General features: G+C 44.2%; 1 pseudogene across 1 annotated transcript in view; it reads left to right on the forward strand.

Annotated features, from left to right (window-relative positions):
* The window catches only part of LOC310770774 (glycerol-3-phosphate acyltransferase 2, mitochondrial-like), a 56,783-nt pseudogene extending 45,786 nt beyond the window's left edge, over window positions 1-10,997 (forward strand). Inside the window, exons 21-25 of the transcript in view lie at window positions 75-195; window positions 1,933-2,001; window positions 2,436-2,491; window positions 8,379-8,561; window positions 10,986-10,997. The product of the transcript in view is annotated as a glycerol-3-phosphate acyltransferase 2, mitochondrial-like (transcript). The remainder of the gene's footprint in view (window positions 1-74; window positions 196-1,932; window positions 2,002-2,435; window positions 2,492-8,378; window positions 8,562-10,985) is intronic.
* The last annotated feature ends 11,916 nt before the right edge of the window (window positions 10,998-22,913 follow it).

Consider the following 22,913-nt stretch of genomic DNA (forward strand, 5'->3'; position numbering starts at 1 on the left):
CTTTAATTCTTGCAATGCCCTCCATTATTTTGCCTTTTCCATCCAGTTTCTGTCATTTCTGTCTCCTTTTCTAGTTGAGCCAGCCTACTCAGTGTCCAGAGATGCTCTTCTTCCTCTGCAGTATGCTGGCTGGCCATCTGAGGGCACTGTGTTGGACCACAGAGGGCCTGGACCTCCTACATACACCTCTGCCAGGTGTGTGTCCATGTGTGTGCGCACGCATGTGCGTGCGTGTGTATGTGTCTAAGCCGGAATAATGCTTATCCATGATGATTATTGTGATGTTCATTAGTTGTATTGTTATCGTCTGTTAAGGGACAGAAGGAGGCATTCTCTTGTCTTTAGCACTTTAACAACTGTGTGTGTGTGTGTGTGTGTGTGTGTGTGTGTGTGTGTGGGTGTGGTGAGATGTGAGTGAATGTATAGACTAATAGAGAATAGCTTGTTCATGATAATATCAACTCGTCATGATTGTTTATCACAGGTCCATGTCTTTGATATTCATGTTTCGCCCTAAGCCATTTCCCCCATTTGCTATGACCTGCTGAGCTGACTCACCCACCTGTCAGGAGTATTTATTAGCATTGTTATTAAACCAAGAGTTCCTTGTCTTTGATATTCATGTTTTGCCCTAAGCCAGCGTTTCTCAAACTGTGGAGCGCAGTGAGATTACAGGTGGGGCGCAGAAATACAGCGCGGAACCAATGTTTTGACCATTTTGACGTGCACATGTGGTTTTGGCGTCGGACTTCTTTTCACAGCGGAGGAATAAACAAACCCCGCTTCCCCACTGACTTCACGTTCATTCATTTCAGACAGTGGAGTGTAACAGGCAATGTACACCAGATTCGTTATGGCTGCGTTGCGGATCCGGTGAAAAAGCTGGATCGACTCTCGCCCATGTTAATTGATGGGCGATACATGCGGTACGGAAACATTACGCACCTGTTCTATTTTTGTCGGATCTCGCATACGTCTGACAGATTACATAAGTGTGGGTCTGTTCACAACCGTACCGGAGGCGTACTACGTCTGTTCTGGAGACGGTGTACATTAAAAGTAGTGTGCAGTCAGAATGAAGAGACATTTGACAGGGGCAAAAAGAAAAGCAGGCGGTGCTTCCGAGACAAACAAGACTGAGTCGGGTGACGGTAATCAACCAAAACAACACAAGGCAAGAAGAAAATATGACGACGCCTATCTTGCTCTGAGATTCACAGGGAATGTGGTAGGAGATCAGGAGACCAGTCTGTGGTTTATGTCTGAAAACTCTGGCAGTGGACAGTATAAAACCCAACAAATTAAAAAGACACTTGGAGACATTGCAGCAACTAATGCAGTGAATAAGACTTAGTCCACTCCTCTCACAAATGGACTTGCTCATTTTTCTTGTCAAATATTTGTTCGTCTTCGCACAGATAGAACTTTATTGATATTGTTCCAACAAAGTGATTGTAAATTTTTATTTGATTTTTGTCTGTTGGAACAATCTAGTTTTAAGTTAAAGATGGAGCAATCTAGTCACAAAATGTCACAAAAAGTAATTTATAAAGTTGAAATGGAAGTCGTTTTTTTATTTGGACAACATTAGTGAAAGAAAATAGAAAGCAATGATCTTGATGTTATTTCAATGAAAGTTAAACTTGGACCATTTTGTTACAATTTTGTTGGGGCGGTGGGGCATGAACATTTTTCCTCCTCCAAAGTGAGGCATGACAGAAAAAGTTTGAGAACCACTGCACTAAGCCATTTCTCCCATTTGCTATTACCTGCTGACTCACCTACCTGTCATGAGTATTTTTTTTACTATAGCATTGTCATTAAACCAAAAGCACTCACACAATATAATATCTTGGTAGACTGAGTTTACATCCCCCACCTCCCTTTGAGTGGAATAATTGGCTCCATTTCTGTGTTTTTTCCCCCCTGCAGAGGCGCAGTGTGTCGCTCAGATACACACCCATCTATGTGACACAGCAGATAAGAACAAACGACACTACGGTGAGAACAACACCACATCCTCACCCAGCACTAATATTCATACTCATTTACGCACACACACACACACACACACACACACACACACACACACACACACACACACACACACACACACACACACACACACACACACACACACACACACACACACACACATTTTCTCTGCACCCCCACTCTAAAAGCCCATCATTATGCCTCTTCCCACTGATTCAGTCTTTATCAGACTGAAATGCCATGCTCTCTTTCTCTCCTCATATAAGACAACCAGAAAATACCCAAATGACACCCAATAATACAATAATACACAATATTAAAAAAAAAAGTACATCAATCCCTCTGATAATGGCTTTGTTCTAGCTCCCTGCTTTTTCTATTTTGGATATCTGTGTGTTATATTGATTCATGTGCATCTTTGTTTGCACCATATCTCATAGAGAGCTGCACGGAGGAAGCTGCACGCACCGCACTTAGAACACTGATGGACCTGGGGGTGAGTAGCTGTGTGTGTGTGTGTGTGTGTGTGTGTGCGCACGCGCGTACGTGTGAAAATCTGTCTCGCTGTAGAGAATTCAGGGTTGACTTGGGACCGAAAGTTGAGGGCCTCGAAAAAATACTGGGGAAGGGGGGGGATCAGTCAAGTCTGTTTATTTCTAATTTTCTATAGCACATTTAAACAACCACCTTTGACTACAGTGCTGAACAGGTTACAGATACCAATCAACAAATATAAAAGTAAGTAATAAATAGGAATAGTAAAAGAAAACATTAAATATAATAAAAGAATTGGGGCACAATAGAAAATGAAGTCGAATTAGACGTATATAACAACTGGATACATATATACGGTATATATGTATCCAGTTGTGCCTAAATCCAACTAAAGCCCCACACAGTGATTAATCTACTCATTAATAACATTTTTAGCTGGGCGGAACGGCCCAGCTCTACAAACCCCAAATGTCGCTGAGTGAGTGAGTGATGACGTTACACCGGCTGTTTCGACTGTGACACACCCATGGGCTGTGCAAAGTAACATAAATGGTTAGATAAGTATAATATCCTATAATAAGAATGCCAATTCTGTGTGTGTGTGCGAGTGTGAGCGTGAGAGAGCAGAAATTGTGTTCAGCCACAGCTATGCCATTTTACATGCGATGGCGCTGAATCTTTGTGGAAGTATAAAGAGCACCCCTGTGGGTGACCTAACTGAGCAGGATTTTTGAATTAGGTAATTGGGGCCGACAAAATGGGCAAAAATAGCTCATTGGTGGGGCCAAAATGAGTCAATACAGTTCAGCACCATGGAGCGCTCCATTCCTTAGCTACTGATGGAAGACACCTGAGTGGAGGAGCACACCTGAGTGGATTTGGAATCAGCCAGGGAAATGGACTATGAAAACCCTCTGTGGAGAGGGAGGAGGGACTGCATGCCAACTCTGTGAGCGAGGACTGACTAAATGGCCAGTCACACAGGGACGGGCGTTTCTCTAGTAACAGTAAAAACACATCACACACCGCCCAGCTATATACTAGGTTCCCAGTTACTTTAGTCTTGTTCAACAATATTCTCGAGCTCGAGCTCCACCTGAGCATGAGTCCAATCTAAAGTCAAGCTATAAAGACAAGTCAGTGGGCCAAGGACACACACCAACAAATAGTTGTGTGACACACACACACACACACACACACACACACACCAACAAATAGTTGTGACACACACACACAGACACACACACACATACACACACACACAAATAGTTGTGACACACACACACACACACACACACACACACACCAACAAATAGTTGTGACTTGTGACTTAAAAAGTTTCTGTTATGTGATGCTCTTCCCTGTTTACTTGCTATAGCCCCGGTTCACCACTAGATGGCTCCACTGAACTGTTCATGACCCGGACCTCTTGCTGAGTTTCTGTCTCTGCACTTCAGTCACCTGTGTATGACATGTGCTATACAAATAAATGACTTGACCTGACTTGACACATCACTCACACGTGTGTGCTAGGGCATTCACAGACTAGTCGACTAGTCGACTAGTAAAACCACTAGTCGACACTGTGCTTAGTAGTCGACTAGTCGTTTTTTTTGTTTTGTTTTTTATCTTTAAGAAAGAACATTAGGTATTTACACGACATACATGGACTATCATATCCCATACCCCCCACAAAGTACATCAAAACACAACAAAACAAAACAAGAAAACTGCATAAGATACACAATAATCCAAGAACAAACAAGACTATTGGACAAACAACCAAACAAAAACAATGCATTCAAAGTAAATACATAGATCTTGCCATGTTGGCAGCTAGGAAATGCATAGCTTTAAATTGGAAAGCATCCAATCCCCCAGCTGTAGTTCACTGGTGGAATGAACTCTCAAGCTAGTGCTACCATACGTTGGATAACATTTACTACAAGAGCAAAGGCAGATTCTTACACATCTCCAAAATATGGCAACCACATACAGAGTTTGACTTTAAGAACCTTTTACCCCAGTGTCATTAAGCTTATCATGATAGGAGCTGAATGCATTGTTTTTGTTTGGTTGTTTGTCCAATAGTACAGTATATATCCAAGCAATTCTATATAAAAGGAGACATTCCGCACCAGCATATAGCCAGAATGGAAAGATCCTTGTTGCCACTATTCAACTGTGAGATTGACAGTCAAATCAGGCTCCTTTGAACTAGAGATGCACCGATTGCCATTTTCTTGGCCGATTCCGATTTCCGATTTTTGAATAGTCTGACTTGCCGATACCTATTTTTGCCGATTCTGATTTTCTTTCTAAGAACAACAATTGACAGCTTACACAAACGTTTTTGTAACTTTGTTTGAAAATTAAGATACATAGAACAATTCTTAATAATAATAATAATAATAGATTGTATTTGTATAGCACTTTTCATTTTGGACAAAATCCCAAAATGCTTACAGAGTAAAAATAAAATAAAAATAAGATAAAATAATTAAAATAATAAAAAATTAAAAGGGGAATAAAAAAAATAAGTAAATAAAAGATTAAAAGAACATAAAAGATTAAAAGAACTTATCATCAACTTATCATCTTATCATTTGCATGAAGTAGGACCATCTCACTCAAACACATCTCAAAATAAAAGTGTTCCAGGTTAGGCTACTGGACAGAGCTTTTTTGTGCAAATACAATGAATACAAAAATTAAATTAAATCCAATAGCCTATATCCCACAGCTATCATGCATTTACTTTTCCAAAAGAAAACAGGTGCAACAGAACATCAAAATGATCCATGAACAAGGAGTTTATAGCCTGGCTCCAGACCAGTCCTCTTGAGTAGAGGGGAAATGAGTTTATGAGTTACAGTAACGATCTTCAGTCTGAATATCAGGCGGAGTTTACACACAGTCCGAAGTTTTGTATGCGTATTTTTATCTGCCATCCGAAAAAATATCGTCACGCACAGAAAACCTTGCACACTTGTGAGTCTTGCGTTCTATTTGCAATACGAAACAAATAGTCTCTCCTGTATCCACGTTACAACATGACTGACAGGCTGAGGCAGCAGCGCTGATGTGGAATGGAGAATGCAGGTCGGGGAATGGTTATACTGGACACAATGCTCGCGTTCACCTCGTCAAGCCGGCTGTGTGCGGTGGCGGGTTGCTGGAGCACCGCTTCCCGGGGAGAGAGAGCAGAGAGAGAGGGGCCAGTGAGGTGAAGAGAGCCACTCAGACTGGACTCCAGCCGAGCGGGACTTGGCCGCATCTCTGTCTCCACGGCTTATTTTCGACTAGCATGTGTGACAAACTGCGAGCTTTGTCTACTTCACTGACGGTGAAAAAATTCCACAACGAGGAAGGTATGCTGGCATGTGTGGTGTGGTGGCTGGGTGCCTGTCTCGGTGCTTTGGGGTGCGCGCACGTCATGTGAAAATCGGCTCACAGAATCGGCTATTTAGAGTGACCGGCGCAGATCACCGATCGAGGCCGATCACGTGAAAATCGGCCATTTCCGGTCACGTGCCGATCGATCGGTGCATCCCTACTTTGAACTAATCATCGACTATTTGGGGGTCACCCCTAGTTTTTTTGATGGGCCATATTTCATACCATTACATCGCTATTGCCAAATACAATTTTAATGACTGGATCTCCTACTAGACAGGACAGGACTAGGCAGGGCGTGCTTTGCAAGCAAAACATAATAATAATTGCAAAACAGTTTTTCCCTCGTGAGCTTCCTAGGGGAAACGCTGTAGTGCCAGCACCTAGTGTGAGTGAGTGAGCAATCGAGCAAGTGTGCATATGTTAGGGATGGGCATCGAATTTCGAATTTTCGAATAATCGTTGTTATTATCAAGGTCGACTTTTATTATTGAAATTCGAAAAAAAAAAAAAAAAAAAAAAAAAAAAAAATTTGAGTGAAATGTTGCATTGTCTCCCCTGATTATTTCTAAGTATAGTCAAATCGCTTGGTTTGAGCAAGTAAAACAATTTTTATAAGCATTTTAAGCAAGGTTTATGGAAAAATGAATGGCGGATGAAATCCCATGAAGAGGGAGAGGGGGTGACTTTGGCACCCCTTTGGCACTCAGACCTGAGCCTACTAAATATTTAATGAACCACTCATGATTGTCAAAACTGTTTTTTATTTTCGAAAATGTCAATGTCATGTAACATGTTCTTTACTTCAGTGGTGCAATGCTTGTTTGAGCTAAAAATCCACAGCAGAAGCTTTTTATATTAATTAATAAAGCCGTAGACTTAGAATCAGGGGAGACAATGCAACATTTCACTCACACAAAAAAAAAAAAAGTTTTTTTTTTTACATTTTTTTTTCGAATTTCGAATTTCGAATTAAATTCGAATTTGGCCAGCGAATTTCGAATAGTGTTTTTGCTAGAAATGCCCATCCCTAGCATATGTGTGTATGTATATCTGAATGCCTAGCATGTAGTCTGTTCTACTCAACACAGCATGCTCACCAATCACTGTCTAAAGGCACCAAGAGAATTGTGACATTTCCCATCCATCACTGGCCGTCTGCTTTCCATAGCTCCACACCTCTGCTCCCCTCCACAGGGTGAGAGGGCATCTTCGCTTACCCAGGATGTGACAGCTATCACTGGGGTAGCAGAGTTAAACATGCCCCCAACCCCGCCTCCACACACACACACACCAGCCTGGAGCAATTACCTTGTTCCAAAGCCTGGGAGAGGCAGGGAGAGACAGACATCCTTCAAATGTCAGAGAGAGAAGACATGTATGGATGGAAGGACAACCACGCTGACAGTACACACACACACACACACACACACACACAAGACGCACAAGATGCTATACATCAGCAACATCACAAAATAGGGTTGGGCATTTTATCGATATTATCGATCGATATTATGATATAAGACTAGATATCGTCTTAGATTTTGGATATTGTAATATCGTGATATGGCCTAAGTGTTTTCTTTGTTTTAAAGGCAGCCTGCATTACAGCAAAGTGATGTAATGTTCAGAACTTACCAGACTGTTCTAGCTGTTAAGAATCCAATATTGCTGTTATAGAAAAATAGACCTCTCAAAATGTTCTCAAAAATGTTACCAATTATGAAAAGTGACAATTTGGTTGAGCAAGGCAGGTAACAAGAGTAAGAGTGGTTTATCTTGCCAGCTCCCTGTGTGTGTGTGTGTGTGTGTGTGTGTGTGTGTGTGTGTGTGTGTGTGTGTGTGTGTGTGTGTGTGTGTCAGTGTGTGTGTCAGTGTGTGTGCCTGTTGTGTGTGTGTGTGTGTGTGTGTGTGTGTGTGTGTGTGTGTGTGTGTGTCAGTGTGTGTGTCAGTGTGTGTGTCAGTGTGTGTGCCTGTTGTGTGTCTTGGTGTGAATGCTGTTAACAGACAAAACACATGGTTGGACAGGGGCTGGATGGATGATAGGAATGATGGATTGATGTATTGATTGATGGATTGATTGATTGACTGTCATATTTCTTGCAGTGTGAGAGAGGCCTTCCTGACCATGGATGTTGCCATGACAACTTCCACCACTGGCCCAGCTGACGGGGCTTCCACCGCTGCCCCTACTGTGGTCAAGCCAAAAAGTAAGATACACATTTGATCTGTACAAATGTATTAATATTTCTGCCTCATAGTATGTTTCCTCATGTTGAGCAGGGTGACCATTTGACTCAACTTCAAATGACTTTTCTTGCAGAATTCAGACCTGCACTGATTGGCAGATTCGGCTCCAGGGTGTGGAGGGCCCTCTGTTGCTGCTTTCCCCAGGCTGAGGAGTGAGGAGGAGTGAGGACCAGGCTTATCGCCTTCAAAGAGATCACCGCCATGGCCGACCGCATCAACCTACCTAACAATATCATCGACAGAAGGTCTTCAAACAAGTTTACGAACAGAAGAGCCTGAAAGGGCGAGCCAACGACGCCATCGCATCTTCCTGCCTCTACATCGTGCCTGTAGACAAGAAGGGGTTCCAAGGACAGGCGCTGGAGACGAGCACGGACCGCATCATCGCAGGAGGCATCATGTCCCACTTCTGCTCCAGATCCAGAGTGCTGCCACCTTCATCACATATATGTGTATATATACACACACATATACATAATATATATTTAGAACACGGCTCTCTTGAATACTCGATTCTGATTGGTCAATCAACAAGATTCACCGGTCATTATTTCTCGACAACCGACCGCTGCTCTGCCACACCTGGATTAATCAGTTGATAAGAGCTTTTTGTCAGCAAACACTACTAATTAGGCCAACCAGTTGCAGCTGTGGTGTCTTGTGTGCCAATTACGAATGAAACCGCTTTGTCGTTGAAAACGCTATTAAAAAATCTATTTGAATAATTATTTTTGTCAGATTATTGAATGATTTAGTTGTAGGCCGTGTTCTAAGCGGGATAATGGATAGTGAGCCGGTGATTACTGGCGAAATAATGACCGACAGGTGGATTGAGCCCGACGCGCAGCGGAGGGCTTAATCATTCACCTGAAGGTCATTATTTCCAGTAATCCATTATGATTGGCGATATATCGTGCATCCCTAGTTAAAACCAACTCAAACTAACTAGCCAACACAAACTCAAACTACATTAAACAAGGAGGAGGGAGAGACACAAAATGGTCTCCCTGAGTGCACTGGGCCCAGGTGCACCTAATCAACTTAAACTAGTGTGAGTTATGCCAAACAAATGTTAATATCTCAGAAACTATACATCACATCGCTTATATTTTGACATTCTGAGCGAGAGCAGGAACTAGGCTACCTCAAGGGTTTGATGTATAATATATGCATGTCGTGTTAAAGTTGTGTGAAATGTCGGAGTTTTTAAAATGTAAACAGGGTCAGCCGGCTAGAGTCAGACACTCAAGGCCCAAAGCTCAGGCTCCACAGGGTTCCATTGCCGTTGCAGGTTTTTGAACATTTGTAGAGGTTGAGTGCATAGCTCATGTTCTAATTTATTCTGAGCTGATAATTCGAATCACTGATAATTAGAAGCTTCAACAAATATTAAATGGTTTACAAATTGTTTGTTGAATATTCGTGAAACATCTGTAAAGTATAGGTTGAGTGCATAGTTCAAGTTCAACTAATTTATTATGAAAAGATGTAGATATGTTCATGAATTGTCACATATACTCTATAGATCATCTGTTAAACATCTACAGACAAAGCTGAATTGATGAATTGTTGAATGTCAACTAATAAGCTGTTGAAACATTACTAATACTGTAGACTATCTGTAGGCGGACTATCCAAGTAAAGTGTTACCATAATTCGTTTTTGTATTAACCCTAGAAAATGGCTGAAACCCTAACAGAGAAAGAAACATGACATGAGATGTAATGATTTTTATCTTGGTCTAATTATAATAAATGCATTTGTAGATACTTTTTCTCTCTTATTTTGGGGTAGATGCTCTCCTGTGAAATGAAAGATTGTGATAACGTCATATCCTTTAAAGGACACAAGATGGCGCTTGAATACCATAATGGGAAACAAACAGGAAACAAACGGTGGTAGTCCATTCTGAGAGATGAGAATTCATGGGTCTAATCCTCAGATCATAGGTTTATAGTCTTAACAGGGAAATGTGTACACACACACACATATATCAGTGATGTCATAAATTGTGACATCATCAGTGATGTCAGAGGCATTGTGACATCATCAGTGATGCACACATACACACACGCACAAGAGACAGACAGGCACACACAAACACACACAAGAGACAGACACACACACTGATGACATTGATGATGTCATCAGTGATGATGTCATCAGTCTGAGGCCTCCTGGCTGAGGGAGAGAGAGGAGAGGGAGAGAGAGAGGGAGACATTGTGCGTGCCAATAGGGCAGGCAAGGCCGCGCAGTACATGCAAATCACTTCAATCCTGCTCACACAGGTTCATAATGGCTGCATTAGCCTGCTCTCTCTCTCTCTCTCTCTCTCTCTCTCTCTCTCTCTCTCTCTCTCTCTCTCTCTCTCTCTCTCTCTCTCGCACGCACGCACGCGCACGCGCACGCACACACACACACACACACACACACACACACACACACACACACACACACACACACACTCTGCTGGGGGCCTCAAGCTCCGCCCCTGTTTAAGCCGGGTCCATTGAAATGACTCGACAGAGCAGCGGCTTCCCCGGGACAGGAAAACCTGCACGAGCGGTTTCTTCTCGGTTCTTCCAGAACAACACCTCGCTCCCAGGCGACGACACGCGCCGGGAAAAGAAGGCGAACTTTCTATTTGGTCGGAGCTCGCGGATGGAAAGCATTTGGGAATAACGCGACGTACATGTTCCTCTCTGTGCTGTGGTAGCCTACCTGGAGTCACACTACAAAGAGACTGGAGGTCGGGCTTTTGTTCAAATGGAGACATTCTTCTCAGAGGTAAGTCACCTTCTCGTAGATAGGAGGGCTGTTGTGTTGTGTTGTGTGACCTTTCCGTTCAGTGGAAGTGCTGACTTGTCTTTAAGTTAATAAAGTGTTGTGCCGTGTAGCTTACAGGCTGGTCTGGATGTAGCTTGCTGGTCTGGATGTAGCTTACAGGCTGGTCTGGATGCAGCTTACAGGCTGGTCTGGATGCAGCTTGCAGGCTGGTCTGGATGTAGCTTGCTGGTCTGGATGTAGCTTACAGGCTGGTCTGGATGCAGCTTACAGGCTGGTCTGGATGCAGCTTGCAGGCTGGTCTGGATGCAGCTTACAGGCTGGTCTGGATGTAGCTTACAGGCTGGTCTGGATGTAGCTTGCAGGCTGGTCTGGATGCAGCTGGATGTAGCTTGCAGGCTGGTCTGGATGCAGCTTACAGGCTGGTCTGGATGTAGGCAGCTGTGGAATTGATGCTGAGAAGAACTTATTAAAGCAAGAACTTTAACTTTACTGTTGTGTCCTGCATGAGTTAGTCTACCTGACTTTAAAAAAAACTCCCACACAATCCAACCTACCTAACATCTCATTATCAGCAGATGAAGATAAGCAGCCACTGTCTCATGTCATGTGACATCATCACTGTCATTCTTCATGTTGGTTCTTTGTTTGGAATTTTCTTCAGAGAGAGAGAGAGAGAGAGAGAGAGAGAGAGAGAGAGAGAGAGAGAGAGAGAGAGAGAGAGAGAGAGAGAGACTGACTGACTGACTGACTGACTGACTGACTGACTGACTGAATGACGGAGCTGTCTTGAATTTGATGCGTGTCCAGATGGGAAGCCAGTGAACACACACTCTGTTGGTGTCCCGCTGAGGTTGTGAAACACTGAAAGCTTTGGGCCAGAGTGATGGGGCGTGCCACTATTAAGTGCTACTAAGCCACTATTCACTGCAGCCGGCACTGCTAGCAAGAGTTAATTGTCCATTATCTACTATTATCTAAGCTCTCTCTCTCTCTCTCTCTCTCTCTCTCTCTCTCTCTCTCTCTCATATGACTCTATGACTCTCGCCCTCACCACCAGTTTCACTCACTCACTGAGTCATATCTCTCTGCATTTTCTCTACCTGCTCTAGTTACCTCATACCAGTGTTGTAGCGGAGTCCTGGCAACCGGGTTCAAATAGTCATAATGATTCCCTTTGTTCCTGGGGTACCTTGAACAGGATCCTGAGCATGGAATCAGTGAAGCGCCGTGTTCAATGCTTGTCTCACCATCTAACTACTGCACTGGGCTGTGCCCTGGTGTGAAATGTTCCTCTTCGGATTAGTGAGGGGATATGAATTATTTGGGGAGAAACCTTCCTCTTTTTAATGACTTACATTCTTGGCAATTTCATTGTTTTCAGTTGGAAAGGACAAAGTATAAATAAAGAAAAAGAAAATCTGTTGAAAGGAAGGAAAATGTTCACCCTTTCTCCATGACTCTTGCTCTGGTCTATGGGGGGGGGGGGGGTGTTAAACTGTGTTTAAATAGGGGTTGGATGGATGGATGGATGGATGGGGGGGTGTGGGGGGGCCAAGATGATATGAAGTGCTCAAGTGTTGGTGTGGTGGGCCTGCCTTGTGATGGCCTGTAAAAAGGCGATACATCACTGTGAAAAATAAGCAGGGCTTGTATTTCAGTGTCGTGTGCATCATAAATAAAGGTGGGCCGCGTATAATTGACGCTGGTGCATGGGGGGGACGCGGCTGGAGATGAGAAATGGAAGTCTGTGTACTGGTAAATAGATAATCACACAAAAGTAAGTGAGGTTTTCAAACCCCAATCTAGTCTGCCAGCGTGAGCTCGTTTGCATGTTAATCATGTCGGTGATTTCCCTTCATCACAGGGACGTCCGTGCACACTTCCATAAGCAGCTTTTAATTCCATTAGAAATGTCACAGAGGTGGAACACATGTAATGTAGCCAGAGCTGTGTCCACATTAATGGGCACTACTGAGCCACTCCATTGGACAGGGCTGAGACACATGAGAGAGGCTGTTTGGCTCTTTATTTATCAGAGATGCCTCAATCTTCTGACCGCTCCATGATGTCAGCACCTTTTCAAGTGTGGATGTCAAGCACTGTTGGGCATTAAAGTAAAGTAAAGTAATGCATTACTGTAATTGTATTACTTTCACAGGAACTAGTAATGTAAGGATTACAATTTCACAAAAAAGTCATTATATTACAGTTACTAATTCAAGTAACTTCCGTTAACTGCATTACGTTCTCCAAGTCAAGTCAAGTCAAATTTTATTTATATAGCACCTTTCATACACAAAGGCAATTCAAGGTGCTTTACAAAAAAATAATCGAAAAAACAAGCAGCAAAGCAATGCACATATAAAAAACACATAAAAAACACAGCCGACAGTTTTAGTTAAAATATATACTCAAATTAACAAACATGAAACATTATTTCTGTTTTAAATAAGTTACAAGGCACTCTTCAGTATTATTATTACATGTACAGTCCATTTGTTGGAAATGTACAGGAAAAATCTTTTTAAAATTACAGGCCGAGAGAGGCAGTAGTTTAGTAGCAGTTAAAAGCAAGAGTAAACATAAAGGTCTTTAGCTTGGATTTAAAAATAGGCAGAGTAGGGGCAGATCTAATGTGTTCAGGGAGTTTGTTCCAGTTATGAGAGGCATAGTGGGAGAACGCGGCTTCACCATGTTTAGATTTGGTCCTTGGGACAATTAGTAGACCAGTGCCTGAAGATCTCAGGGATCTGGATGGTCCAGCGCTAAAGTGTGGAGATGGGTCTCTGGATATACTGCGTTGCCAGAATGAGATTAGTTTTTTGTCCTAGGTAGGCAAATAAATCAAAAGTATAGTTTGGCTGATTGTTGATTCCTCCTGTAAGGTTAATTATTGGTCCAATAAAGTGGATTCCTCAGCTGTAAAGAGAGCTGGTTAAACAGGTTGTACTTTTCAGAAGGGGGTGGGATAGCGAAAGTAATATGGTAATGTAACGACTAACATGACTAATTACTTTTGATACCGAGTCATAAGTCATTTTGTTACTTTTTAAAGGATTAATAAGCAACTAATTGCATTTTCTGAGTAACTTGCCCAACACTGATATCAAGACTCCAAAATGAAATCTGACAAGCGTTTTGTAAATGACTTAACACTACAATAGATGCCAACTTCAAAAATAAGTCAAATGGATGGACGTTAAAAAGGCAGAAAGAGAAACATCAAAGACAGAGTGTTGGGTTTAAAAGAGAGGGAGAAAGAGAGAGAGAGGTGGGGGGGAGTTTATTTTCTTTCATCACCAGGTGTTCTTTGGCGTATAAATTAACCAGATGATGTTTCCATAACACAGCTTAGGGCTCCAGAGAGGAAACCTGCAAAACAGACCTATTTAATGTTTCATAGAGGTGGACCATCAGGAGCAATAAGCCAATATTCCTCCTTCCCCTTTTCCAGATGCCTTCTCTCCACCACAGCATCTTTCCCAAAGCCCAGCCCCAAAGTACCTTTTTCCCCTTCCCCAGAAAAAGAAAAAGTTCTGCCGAGACCTACATGAAAGGAAGGAACTGTTGAAATGTTAATTTTACCATCTGCTGTCGAGGCCTGCTACCTTTGTGTGTGTGTGCGCGCGTCTGCGTGTGTGTGTGTGTGTGTGTGTGTGTTTTCTTTCCCCCCCTGCCTTCTTTAATTCCCAGTAGTTCTGTTCTGTTTCATGAATGTGCTGCTATTTTGGCTGTTTGAAGTCATGGGCTCTCTGCGAGCGTGGCTTTGACTGACTGGAAAATACAATGCCACATGGCGCATGGTGCAGACTGGCCCATTAGTTTCCTGTTTAGAGCCCAGTCCCTCCCCGGTAACCCTGTCTCTTATACCAGTCCCAAGGTTCCAGTTACCCTCCTCATGCCCACCTCCAGTACACAGTCTGCTAGTCTCTCTCTCTCGTTCTCTCGTTCTCTCTCTCTCGCACGTCTTCAGGGACCTATTCAGTCTGTTTATCTTAATGCTGAGGATCTTAATCATTCGTTTACAAGACCCCCAACACCTTTATCTCATAAACATTTTATTTTTCCCCCTCCTCCTCCTCGCCTTCTTTCTGGCACACGCTACACAGTCTGATGGTTTTCCTGTAAGCTCGGTAAAACCCCACCAAATCCAACAATATGTTACAAACCAAATCCTTGACAATTGGTTTACGTTTTGGATGAAGATTTGGCCAAATGGATAGATTCCATTGTGAGATTTGATAGTTGGCAATTAGGGGGCGAGACATCCCGTGTGCAGAGTTGCTTAGCATCAGATTGTTTAGTCTGCTCTCATTGTGAGCCTCAGTTGACGGTTCTTTGCAGAGCGCTGGGGGAAAATGTGAGCGGGGCCAGTGCCTTCTCTCTATTGATTTAATTTCCCCGTCCTTGGAGCTGGGATCTGATTTGTGTTCATGTTTCTCTATTCTCTCTGAGCGCTTTTTAAGTGTGCCTGCTGAAATCTAGACTCTGCATGACCTCACTGCACGGCCTGCCTTTCATTAATGACCAGCCCTGTGGTTTGGGGAGAGGAATATTTTTCATATGACACCGCCTTGCATTAGCGCCGAGCGGCAGCTGCACAGCCCACAAAACCATCCAATTTTGTGGCTTTGAAAGGTGTGAAAAGTTCAGCTCCCTATAGCAAGACGTGCATTTCTAATTGTGCTCGGTGTGTGCGTGAGCCAGCGTCTATGTGTCAAGAAGCGGAACTACTGTAGACTCGTAAAAGAAACGTTAAAAAAAAAAAAAAAAAATCCAAAATAAAACACCTGCTAATGAAACGTTTGTGTCTCATTCTCCTTGGCAACTTGTAAAGTAAACAGCGCAGATGATATTTCAGAGTGAGACGTTTACATACTTAGAGATTTGACATGCTATATGCCTTAGAGAAGCCACCTAAAATAACAAGCAGGAATTCAGTGTGGAATAGGTAGCATTTTGACAGCTTGATTCATTTTGTAATAGATATCTCATTTTCAGCATTTTTTATACCGTTTGGACCCTCAGAGTCCCTAATACAAGCGAGTCTTTTAAACTCTCTCTTCTTCTTCTTCTTTTTCTAAGTGCCACATCTGGCCAAAGAGCTATTTATTCACAGATTGATTGATTTGCCAGGCTTTGTTGGAAGCAACTCATGCAAACCACTCAGCAATTGACTAAGAAGCAGGCAACAATTCACAGACACACTTAGCAAGCCTCTGCAGCCCTCCCCTCCAAAACGGCCCAGACACTAGACTACTGTAACTCTGTTTGTTACCCCGCTCGCCGGACGCTTCTGGCTCATACTGAGCGCATTAGCGCCCGGCGAATGCAACCCATTTCACATATTAAATTTTGCCATTTTCACGTCTGGGTCTAAAATCCCGGCTCCTACCTGAGTCTTCACGTGAAGTGAAGACGCTATCCGATGTCAAACATCCTCTTCTTTTAATGACACCTAGTTGTTGCATCCAAAATGTTGCATAAAATCCACTTTTCTGTCGCTCAAAAACCGAAAACCATGTATCTGGAGCACCGCCCCTTCTTCTTCTCTGATCTGAAGCAACCCGGAACAATGACTTCCGGGTTGCTCGAGGTGCTCCAAATAAATGCTTTTCGGTTTTTGAAAGACAGAAAAGTGGATTTTATGCAACATTTTGGATGCAACAACTAGGTGTCATTAAAAGAAGAGGATGTTTGACATCGGATAGCGTCTTCACTTCACGTGAAGACTCAGGTAGGAGCCGGGATTTTAGACCCAGACGTGAAAATGGCAAAATTTAATATGTGAAATGGGTTGCATTCGCCGGGCGCTAATGCGCTCAGTATGAGCCAGAAGCGTCCGGCGAGCGGGGTAACTCTGTTTGGTACCTTGCAGGATATTGAATATCCAAAAGGAAACCTCAGATTTGTCCCGTCCTCTCTCTCTCTCTCTCTCTCTCTCTCTCTCTCTCTCTCTCTCTCTCTCTCTCTCTCTCTCTCTCTCCAGCTTCAGAAGCATACGGCTGCTGTCATTGTGAGACAACAAATGCTCTGCGCTGAATACATAAGATAGCATGTGTATGTTTTCCAGATCATCTCTAGTCATTCATCATGTCACACTCCTATAGGCCTGGCAGCTGTCAGCTCGGAGGCAGGAGTTGGAGCAGTGGAGGTTAGTCACCAAAGCTCAGGCAGAGTGAACAAAGAACACCATGACCTAATAGTCCTGCTATGCATTTGAAGTGGAGGCTGTTTGTTTGGCTGGATGTGCAGGGCGATGTCTCGTAGGCAGCTGATGGGTCAGAAGCAGCCCCTTTGCCATCCGTCTTCCCGAGAAGATTGCAACAAGCTTCAACAGGGGCAAAACGGCAGTAGAGATAGAAAGTTAATGACGTCTCCCCAAGTTCCTGAAAGTGTGGAAAGTGCTGCCTCTAAATATAATTGGGAGCCTTTGTGTAAATGAAGAGTCACACATGATGATGGCTTGACAAGCGCTTGAAGCGGATGATGCCACGCGCCGCGCACTGTTTTGGGGCTCTGCTGTTGCAAGATGTGTAATGAGAATGCTCTGCAGTTGTATTATGTTTGTAAACAACCGCCTTTCAGATTGTCACTGTGGGAATGAAGCTCTCGATTACGCTCGCGCCAGAAATTAATTCACGCTCGCAGCGCAAACATGGTTGACTTGGTGTAAACCACTTAATTACATGGCAGAAGTGCATAAAACAAACTGTTGGGAAGAAACATGCCACACTTTAACTGTAACAGGGATACTTGTGTGCATCTGCAAGTCATTTGTTTAATTTGTTGTATACTTTTCTTAGATTCACTTCATTAAGAGACATTCAAACAATGCAGAGATGGGAAAAGTACATAAATTACTAAGTTATCTAAGTTATCTACGTGATAAAAGGTTGTGAGCCACGCAACATAATGTGGCAGGTCTGAACAAATCAATACATTTCGTGAACAATACACTTTTCTTCCTTAAATGTCTTAAAGTCGTTTTAGACAATAACCCAAGACATGCTTTTGATCACTTGCAGCCCTGCAGTCGCTACTCGCTACTAGGCATCAGCTTTTGGTTGCCGAAACTGTAATATGGTTGCCATTCTTAGTCACCTTATATTTAAGATACTATGCACTTAGTCAACTGGCATGGGTTGGTGGTACAATATGGAAATGATTCCTGTCAGAGAATCCTTTGTTGTTTGAGCTTTGATTATTTCCATGAACTGTGTTGAACATACAGATATTACAGGGTCTGAAATAAACATAAGCAAATAAATGGTCTTGAGTTTAATGTAGCCTAAATCCAAATATAACAAATTCCGATTCCAAAGGGTTGAATCGAGCGACGGAGAGAAAAATAAATATCTCGGTGTGAACACACAACACAGCTTTAGTGGAAAACTTGTAATCTGTAGGAGCTGCACAAAATGAGGTTAAAGTTACGCCGGGATTGCACTGGTTGCATTTGCGCTGCGTTGCGGCTGAGCTCCGGTTTTACTCCGTGCTCTGTGCTCCACCAACACTAACCGGCTGCATGCAGAGCACGTCACGGCTCCGCTCCGTCAGACAGCTAGAGTGACGAGACCGACAGGTTCTCACGGTAAAATTGCGCGAGACAATTTGTATGTGGGATAAATACAACAACAAACAGGCAGAAGATCATTGTTCCCAACTGGAGAAGCAGAGGAGGGGTGGACTTGCTTGGTGTTGTCCTTGTAAAAAGGATGTGTCGTGTCATATATTATTTTGTGGTTTTCCACTTCAATGATGAACTTTTCCTCATACATGTTTGTCCTCTGTCTTGATATTGAATGCTGTAAACACCTCTGCCCTGTTGACTCCATGCCTGGCTCCGCCCAACTTGCTGCAGCTTTGCTCCGTCATCCGTGAAAAATAGAAGCTCTGCGTATCTTTTTCGGAGAGCTCCGGATCGTCGGAGCTGGGATGGAGTAGACACACAACGCAGCGGAGTAGGTGGGAGTTGACACAATGATTAGAGTGGAAACGTATCGGCTCCGATGCCGTACCGCAGTGCAGACGGACCGAACACGGACCTAGTGGAATGTAGGCGTTAGAGGCAACTTGACATGCTCTGTTTACTGCAGCTGACATGCTGCAGTAAACAGCCTCACAGTTGACATGCTGCAGTAAACAGCCTCACAGTTGACATGCTGCAGTAAACAGCCTGACAGCTGACATGCTGCAGGAAACAGCCTGACAGCTGACATGCTGCAGTAAACAGCCTGACAGCTGACATGCTGCAGTAAACAGCCTCACAGCTGACATGCTGCAGTAAACAGCCTCACAGCTGACATGCTGCAGTAAACAGCCTCACAGCTGACATGCTGCAGTAAACAGCCTCACAGCTGACATGCTGCAGTAAACAGCCTCACAGCTGACATGCTGCAGTAAACAGCCTGACAGTTGACATGCTGCAGTAAACAGCCTCACAGCTGACATGCTGCAGTAGCTGACATGCTGCAGTAAACAGCCTCACAGCTGACATGCTGCAGTAAACAGCCTCACAGCTGACATGCTGCAGTAAACAGCCTGACAGTTGACATGCTGCAGTAAACAGCGTCACAGCTGACATGCTGCAGTAAACAGCCTCACAGCCTCCAGCTGACACCCCAAAAACCTACAATCCGCTACAGAAAAATGTATATTGTTTATTAACTGGCCCCTGGCCTCCTATCATTTCACAAAAGTGGCCCCTGGTTAAGGCAAGTATAGAATATCCCTGAATTACTGGGTTTGGCAGAGCGGAGAGATGTTTTCATATTAGAATGATAAAGTGAGTATTACATTCCACACAGAAGGTGACAGAGAGCGAGATGGAGGGAGTGAGAGAGAGATGAAGTTGGTGGTTTATCAAAATGGCCTCGGTGTGTAGTGTGTGTGTGTGTGTGTGTGCGTGTGCGTGTGCGTGCGCATGGTTGTGTGTGTTTCGTGGTTGTGTGTGTGTGTGTGTGTGAGAGAGAGAGAGCGTGCAAAGTAATCTGAATGAAGTTTTGAATTGGAAGGGTGTGATTGCGCCCAGGTGCTGTGAGATTCAAGGGGGCTGCAATCAGTGAGCGTCCGTGAGAGAACCAACCATGGGCCTGATTCTATTGTGGCCATACTGCATCGATGCAAGGGAGAAGGAGAGAGAGAGAGAGAGAGAGAGAGACACACAGAGAAAGTGAAAGTGCTCCGGTGGAGAAGGGGGGCGAGCCTGGCGGCGCCCACAGACTTGGGCCCAATTCCAATCCGCCCCCTTACTCACTCAAGCCCTTAGAGGCGCGTTCACGTGAAGGGAGCGAGGGTTTAGGGATGTCCCACAGTGAAATCGCAAAGTGAATGAGGGCTCGTAGTGAGCCCTTTCTGCCCCCTTACCGTAAGGGAGCAGCTATGGCCACTTACGGAAAGGGAATTGCCCACAATGCATAGCGTTGTGACGTATAAAACGGGGGGAGGCTGCAAATATCTGCCAAAAAAATAAAAGAACACACGCGCGAAACGAATGCGGTGTTTGCGAGTGCGCTGGAATGCCTTAATTGACAATGAAACATTACATTAATAGGGATTTCAGATTAGACAAAAATATTATATCAGAGGAATGCAAGTAGTTATTTGACACAATCCTAGAATAATCATCGATCATTTATTACAATTGCAATCTACAACTTTTTTGATGAATGAGAAATAGTTTTACCGAATCTGTATTGTACAGTATTGACATTGTGTATAATGTTGGGTGACATGTCATTATTATGCTTATTTTAATTATAATTACACATGTTGCAGATTGCAGATTTTGCAGTAGGCTACATTTATTTTTAAATGACCTGTTGTCCACTCTGTAGAGCCAGAGCACAGAGAACAGATCTCATCAGGGAGTCTATCCCTCAAAGCGTCTTGACAATAAACAATATATAGCGAACCCCAAACCTGCCAGAGTCAACATCAGTGCAAAGGGCTCTGCTGTCCCAATCCTCTTGTTTAGCCAATGTGGATCCCTTCCACACTTGATGACTCAACCACTTTCAGATGGCGGCCATTAGAGGGACTGAGGGTTCAGGGCTTGAGTCTTTAGGGGGCGGATTGGAATTGGGCCTTGGAGAGCCTCTCCTGCCCTCCCTGGGTCCACCACTGCCTCTCAATTAAAGTCTAATCAATGAGAAAGCCTCGTTATCCCCGCCTCCCGCAATGCTTCCCAATTGATCTCTGTCCCCCGGGCATGCGGCCATACAATGCAGAACAATGCAGCTTTTGGTTGGAAAGGGCCGGCGTTAGCACATAGGAGCCAATTAGCCTCTGCTCCAGGTGTTAGCACATAGGAGCCAATTAGCCTCTGCTCCAGGTGTTAGCACATAGGAGCCAATTAGCCTCTGCTCCAGGTGTTAGCACATAGGAGCCAATTAGCCTCTGCTCCAGGTGTTAGCACATAGGAGCCAATTAGCCTCTGCTCCAGGTGTTAGCACATAGGAGCCATGTAGCCTCTGCTCCAGGTGTTAGCACATAGGAGCCAATTAGCCTCTGCTCCAGGTGTTAGCACATAGGAGCCAATTAGCCTCTGCTCCAGGTGTTAGCACATAGGAGCCAATTAGCCTCTGCTCCAGGTGTTAGCACATAGGAGCCAATTAGCCTCTGCTCCAGGTGTTAGCACATAGGAGCATCTAGCCTCTGCTCCAGGTGTTAGCACATAGGAGCCATGTAGCCTCTGCTCCAGGTGTTAGCACATAGGAGCCAATTAGCCTCTGCTCCAGGTGTTAGCACATAGCAGCCATGTAGCCTCTGCTCCAGGTGTTAGCACATAGGAGCCATCTAGCCTCTGCTCCAGGTGTTAGCACATAGGAGCCATGTAGCCTCTGCTCCAGGTGTTAGCACCTAGGAGCCAATTAGCCTCTGCTCCAGGTGTTAGCACATAGGAGCCATGTAGCCTCTGCTCCAGGTGTTAGCACCTAGGAGCCATCTAGCCTCTGCTCCAGGTGTTAGCACATAGGAGCCATGTAGCCTCTGCTCCAGGTGTTAGCACCTAGGAGCCATCTAGCCTCTGCTCCAGGTGTTAGCACATAGGAGCCATGTAGCCTCTGCTCCAGGTGTTAGCACATAGGAACCATCTAGCCTCTGCTCCAGGTGTTAGCACATAGGAACCATCTAGCCTCTGCTCCAGGTGTTAGCACATAGGAGCATCTAGCCTCTGCTCCAGGTGTTAGCACCTAGGAGCCATCTAGCCTCTGCTCCAGGTGTTAGCACATAGGAGCCATGTAGCCTCTGCTCCAGGTGTTAGCACATAGGAGCATCTAGCCTCTGCTCCAGGTGTTAGCACATAGGAGCATCTAGCCTCTGCTCCAGGTGTTAGCACATAGGAGCATCTAGCCTCTGCTCCAGGTGTTAGCACATAGGAGCATCTAGCCTCTGCTCCAGGTGTTAGCACATAGGAACCATCTAGCCTCTGCTCCAGGTGTTAGCACATAGGAGCATCTAGCCTCTGCTCCAGGTGTTAGCACATAGGAGCATCTAGCCTCTGCTCCAGGTGTTAGCACATAGGAGCATCTAGCCTCTGCTCCAGGCGGGCCTGTCACGGTATTCTGCACTCCAACATGAACTGCTAATGAAAGGCCATCACTGGGACAACTGGAACTGAATAAAAAGGTCTGAATTAAGGGAAAGAAATGAGGCATTTCCTATATGAACATTAGCACTAACTATAGGAAGAATAGCTAATGACTTACTGGGGTTCAAGTACATCACTTTGTCTTATCTGACTGTGATGCTATATATGGCTGACAAAAAGCTTCATATCGTCGCTGTTGTGCCAGGACCTCGAATGTGCCTTTTTTCACTTTTTCACTTTTTGTCATAAATCAGTGCCATTGGTCACCCTTCACGTCTCTGTGTGGTTTTTAACAAATGCAACCAATGGAAAAGCATTAAAACGAGCTTGTGAGTAAATTCGTCCCCTACCCGTGTGTACCCCCCCACGCAGGACAATAAACCTGGAAAAGTCACAC

The sequence above is a fragment of the Poromitra crassiceps genome (genome assembly GCF_964638095.1).
Source record: "Poromitra crassiceps genome assembly, contig: HAP1_SCAFFOLD_224, whole genome shotgun sequence".
Lineage (NCBI taxonomy): Eukaryota > Metazoa > Chordata > Actinopteri > Beryciformes > Melamphaidae > Poromitra > Poromitra crassiceps.